Source organism: Esox lucius, chromosome 20, assembly GCF_011004845.1.
Source record: "Esox lucius isolate fEsoLuc1 chromosome 20, fEsoLuc1.pri, whole genome shotgun sequence".
In the NCBI taxonomy this organism is placed as follows: Eukaryota; Metazoa; Chordata; class Actinopteri; order Esociformes; family Esocidae; genus Esox; species Esox lucius.
Window position 1 is genome coordinate 43991985 of NC_047588.1, and position 5972 is coordinate 43997956.

The 5972-nt window shown below is 36.9% G+C and overlaps 1 long non-coding RNA gene across 1 annotated transcript; it reads right to left on the reverse strand.

The window, feature by feature from the left end:
- Nucleotides 1-221: 221 nt before the first annotated feature.
- On the reverse strand, nucleotides 222-3158 carry LOC105029879. Its single transcript, XR_829535.2, has 4 exons — nucleotides 2555-3158; nucleotides 2249-2334; nucleotides 1806-1857; nucleotides 222-510 (listed from the first exon to the last, which is right to left on the reverse strand). It is a non-coding gene; the product is annotated as an uncharacterized LOC105029879 (long non-coding RNA).
- Nucleotides 3159-5972: the final 2814 nt, after the last annotated feature.

The following is a 5972-nucleotide window of genomic DNA, read 5'->3' on the forward strand; positions in this document are numbered from 1 at the left end:
CATTACCTGGTCCTAACTTGGTTATGACTGGAGGTTTAGGGCTGCCAGGATTACCTGGTCCTAACTTGGTTATGACTGGAGGTTTAGGGCTGCCAGGATTACCTGGTCCTAACTTGGTTATGACTGGAGGTTTAGGGCTGCCAGGATTACCTGGTCCTAACTTGGTTATGACTGGAGGTTTAAAGTAATAATCTGCGTAAAAATCAAAGTTCAGTCCTTTGTATTGATTTTACTATTGGCAGCATGTATACAGAAAACATAAAGGTCCCAGAACCCACTTGGACCACTTGAGTGACTGCGGCAGAGTTGGATTTATTATTGCCAAGTGTAACAAGTTGTCACGACACCCTCCGATGCTGCCTCCTCCCGGTGTTCCGGCTTTGGCATTCTAGCTTCTACCGTCTCTCCACTCATCGTTCCATTAGTCTTGTTATCACACACACCTGGTTCATATCCCCTCATCAGTGTCTGTGTATATAGTCCCTCTGCTCCCCCATGGCTTTGTGTCATCTAGAAGGACCAGACATTGGTTGATGTTTTTATATCAGGCAGTCATGAAAAAACATCTGGACCTTCTAACAGAAAATCTGCTGGTAGAACAACAATTACCAAACACGGTCTCAAGCCTGGATAGTTATGGCAGCCTATTCAACTGGGTAAAACTGCGTTTGAATATTTTCCTCATGGAATGCCATTTAAAATGATCTTAAGTGAAAGGTTTTAAGTTTAACATATTAAGTGAAGTAGAGGACACAGCATGAATGACAAGACATCAAGGACATGACATAACATCAATGACTTTACAAAACATCAATGACATTGAAGGAACCGAAAAATGTCAATTCTATGTTTATTTACATATTAAATGATTCTTCATTATTTATTATAGACATGTATACCTATGTACTAAATTTATTACTAAAATTACAGATGTTTCAGTAAGATGTGAATGCAGAGACAAAAGGTTTGCTTGTTATGGCCTAGCTGGTTTGCTTCTCGAGATAACATATAAGATGGCCCCAGAACAGATTGGAATGTGTCCCTAATTGATAAGGGGTCTATTCCTCAGGACTAGTTTGTTATCCTTAGGTCAGTAAACCAACCCCAACACCTTTGGTTAGGGGATATAAACCAGAATGGAGTTTGGGAAAGCTCGCTCTTGCATTTTCCTCACTCCTACATGCATCTTCAATCTCCGGAGAACTTTCTATCTTTGATATTTGTACTGTTATTGTAATACTCTCTTTATATATTAAATTAATTTGTTACATTAATTCATTGACTATTTGGAATTAATATAAAACGGGTCCAAATCCTGTTCCACCACCATGACAAAACATCACTGACAAGACAAAACATGAATGAAATGACACAACATCAATGACATGACAGAATATCAATGACATGACAGAACATCAATGACATGACAGAACATCAATGACATGACAGAACATCAATGACATGACACAACATCAATGACATGACAGAATATCAATGACATGACAGAACATCAATGACATGACAGAACATCAATGACATGACAGAATATCAATGACATGACAGAACATCAATGACATGACAGAACATCAATGACATGACAGAATATCAATGACATGACAGAACATCAATGACATGACAGAACATCAATGACATGACAGAAAATCAATGACATGACACCTTCTCAATGTTAACAGTATTCCAATTCTTAACATTGTTTGTTTCATTTTTTTTCACAATAACAACGACCCCATCTTCTGACTTTATGATAATGAGGAAGACAAGGAAGCCAGCAAAACATTCTATACATCATTTGAAGAGGCTGGTCCTCCCTTCTGTCAGACTCCTGCAGCTCAGCATCTGACAAAATAAAGGAAGATTAGAAATATATTGGATAATTTAATATATATACTGTATATTAGACAAACAGGCAAATGTATGGAATATTACAAAATAATTTTCCCTATCAACAAACCCTAAACTTACCCTCAATTACCTAAACTTTATGCCTAAATGTAACCCGAATGCCTAACCCTAAAGTTACCCCTAATGCTTACATTTTAAATGAACCAATTTTAACATTAACTTCATCTGTACGTTTTACCATAAACCGGGAAACAGCTTTTTCTTGTGGGAACTGACTAAAAACCTTTGTCAGATGGAGCTATTTTTGGGGACTTCTGGTCCCACCATCTATATTAACACCCAGATGACACACACAGACAAAAACATCCTCTTCTCTGTAGAGTACCTTGGGTCAGGCTGTCAGTGAATGATCCTGCTACTATGACACCCACCAGAACCAGCAACATTAACACACTCAGGGTCCTCATTGGTCTGTACAACAAACACACACACACAAACACGCACATTATAAATATCCAGATATATCACATTTTGAGCTGTCATAATCCACAAACACTAACACCAAGGCCGGCCATTCTTTAAGTGTTCTGAAAATCTGACCAGTAACCGACTCATAGATCAAATCCCAGAGCTCACAAGGTGCAAAATCTGCTGTTTGCTCCTATAGCAAGGACAGGTAAGGCAAACTTACCTCAGAATTCAAGGATGGGTGTTTTGGTTGAAAGCTGATGTGGTTTGATGTGGTTTCTGGGCCTCTCTGTGTAAACCACGTTAGCTGAAATTGTGCGTCTTCATTCGTCTTTTATCCTCTTTCTGTAGCCAACTGCCACAAAATGTACACAACCATTACCCACATATTTGTCTGAACAAACACACACAGAAACACACACACCTCATTGTATACTTTCCATGCCTCAGGCTCATCAACCTGTTATTTGCAGCCTTGGGTTCACTTCACATACTATGAAGGTTATATAAGTCACTTTAAAAGCCATTCAAAAGAATGTTGGTATAAAATGAAGAGTAAAATATTTAGGGACAAAAAACATTGCAATTATGTAACATATTTGAATACACCCAAATGAACTCCTATGCATTTTACCCAGGTATTTCAAAATGTGTATTTGAATTTAGTATGTTCAAATACTTTAAATTAGTACTTTCATCAGCTATAACAATTACTTGACTGAGATAATATGTGTTTGAACCCTCCTGTGAAATTCTCTGTTTTTAGAATCATCGCCACTTATGTTGTAACTTATTGACCTATGATTTATTGCATTGCACATACTATAGTCATTTTATTTTTCTGTATTTGTGAACAATTCAATTGAAAAACCAACTGAAATCTTCAAGGGGGAAAAATGAAAAATAAAAACCTTACAATACCCTGATTGTGTAAGTGTGCATACCCTCTTAAAACTGGGGATGTGGCTGTGTTCAGAATTAACCAATCACATTCAAACTCATGTTAAATAGAAGTCATTACACCCCTGCTATCATTTAAAGTGACTATGATTAATCACAAATAAAGTTCAGCTGTTCTAGTAGGATTTTCCTGACATTTTCTCAGTTGTATTTCAGAGCAAAAGCCATGGTCCGCAGAGAGCTTCCAAAGCATCAGAGGGATCTCATTGTTGAAAGATATCAGTCAGGAGAAGGGTACAAAATAATTTCCAAAGCATTTGATATACAATGGAACACAGGGAAGACAGTCATCATCAAGTGGAGAAAATATGGCATAACAGAGACATTACCAAGAACTGGACGTCCCTCCAAAATTTATGAAAAGACGAGAAGAAAACTGGTCAGGGAGGCTTCTAAGAGGCCTACAGCAACATTAAAGGAACTGCAGGAATTTCTGCCAAGTACTGGCTGTGTGCTACATGCGACAACAATCTGCCGTATTCTTCATATGAATGGGCTATGGGGTAGGGTGACAAGACGGAAGCCTTTTCTTACAAAGAAAAATATTCAGCCTGGCTGAAGTTTGCAAAATCAAACATCCCCCAAAAGCATGTGGGAAATTGTGTTATGGTCTGATGAAACCAAGGTTGAACCTTTTGGCCATAATTCCAAAAGGTATGTTTGGCGCAAAAACAACACTGCACATCATCCAAAGAACTCCATACCAACATCCTACCCAAAAAGACTGAGTGCTGTAATAAAATCAAAAGGGGCTTCAACAAAGTATTAGTTTAAGGTGCACACCTATGCAACCAGGTTATTGTGAGTTCTTTATTTTTTATTTTTCCATCTCAAAGTTTTAAATTTCAACTGAATTCTTTATGTTATAGGTCACATTAAAGGTGGAAAAAGTTCTGACATGATTTATCTTTGTCTCATTCTTTTACATCACAACAACCTGGCATTTTAACAGGGGTGTGTAGACATTTTACATCCACTGTATATGGTTGTTGATATGCATAAGCACTGACTAAGCAGCTCTGAATCATCTAATTGTAAATATAAATATGATATATGCCTGGGGCCCCTTACTAATAGACAACATTGACATTGTTATGATCAATGGGCCCTGTCAAGCCATGGGCCCCATGAATCATACAAACCTTTCCCCACATTAGCTACCGCACTGAATATAAATATGAATATTTGAATAAATTCAAATGTCACAAAAATACTGCCAAAATCTGCTTATTGGGTATGTTTCATGAAAATAAATGACAAATTTAAAAACATAAGAAGTTATGTAGCACTTGTAGATGGCACCAAACCACATAACAAAAATTTCAAAAGAAGCATAGATTATTTGAAGATGTACATCTAAATGTTCTGTAAAAGTGATCACATAAACTTTTTTCAAATTAATATTTGAAAATGTTCAGCTGATACTAATGCCTTCAAACAAAGTTGAACAGGCCGTGTTTATTTATTAGTCACAGTTTACCATTCTGGCCTGATGTTATAGTGAGGGTGTTTGTGCTTACCTGTGCAAGCTTTCAGAATCCACTGTGGATATAAATGAACTGGCTCTAGCAAAATTATAAAGAACAACTACCTGTTGTTGTTCATGCAGAAGTGCTCTTTAATGTAAGCATTAAAAGTGAGTGAAGCTGACATTATCCAGAGAAAAAAACAATGTTTCCATCTTTTTGGCACTCCTATAAACAAAATGCATAAGCTCTTATTTGATGCATTTCAGTTTCTGGACTTCTACTGCTAGATTTAGAAAGTTAATTATATTGATTTGTGACTTGCTTATTTAAAAAAAAAAAAAAAAGAGTGGCTTTGAGGATTTAAGTACTACTAAGTTCAGAAACTACAGTAAATTTTATTATTTAACCTTTATTATTATTTAACAGAGCTCAATACTACTAATGTACTGCCTCTATGGATACTGCAGGTTTAGAAGCTACAGTAACTGTTAAGATCTCTGGCTACCAATCATAATGTAAAACACAGATACTTTTTAGATTTGGTTGTACATGTACATAAACTGTAATATACAACAATATAGAAATGGATGATTTTTAGCTGTTCAAAAGCAGTAGGAGTCTTGAAATCCAGTTATATGTTGTGATCAGATTCGTGGTGCAATCTATGTTCAGAAAGAATTCCTTTGTAAGAAATGTCAACTTACGAAGCATCTTTACTTAAGTGACTTAACTGACCAATCAATCGAATGCAAATTCATACACGAATAGTCATTTTAAAAATACACATACGCAGCGGAGCAGGCTGGGAAATATGCTAATCATGGGTGTGGTTCTATGCCTTGTAGGGAATTGCGTGCCATTTCGGAAGCAGCCTAATACAGAAGGCTGTATGACCACATGAAGGTAAACACGACTCAATGAAAGGCAGACTGCCTTAGGATATGGCCCAGAGTGATGTATCATGGGAGGATTCAGGTAGTGTATGTAGGCCTGAGGGTGTACTGCACCCGGATGTATTTATATCATATATAATGTCTACAAATATTTAAACATGCACTCAGTAATATGAGTGAATATGTGCCATTCACCAAATAACCCACTAGAAGATCATACACCCAACGTGGATCCCCCGAGTCTTTCTAAATGAGTTTTAAGCACTCTAGCTGTTAGCAAATCCACCCCCAATACAGATTATACATCACTGCAAAGTTG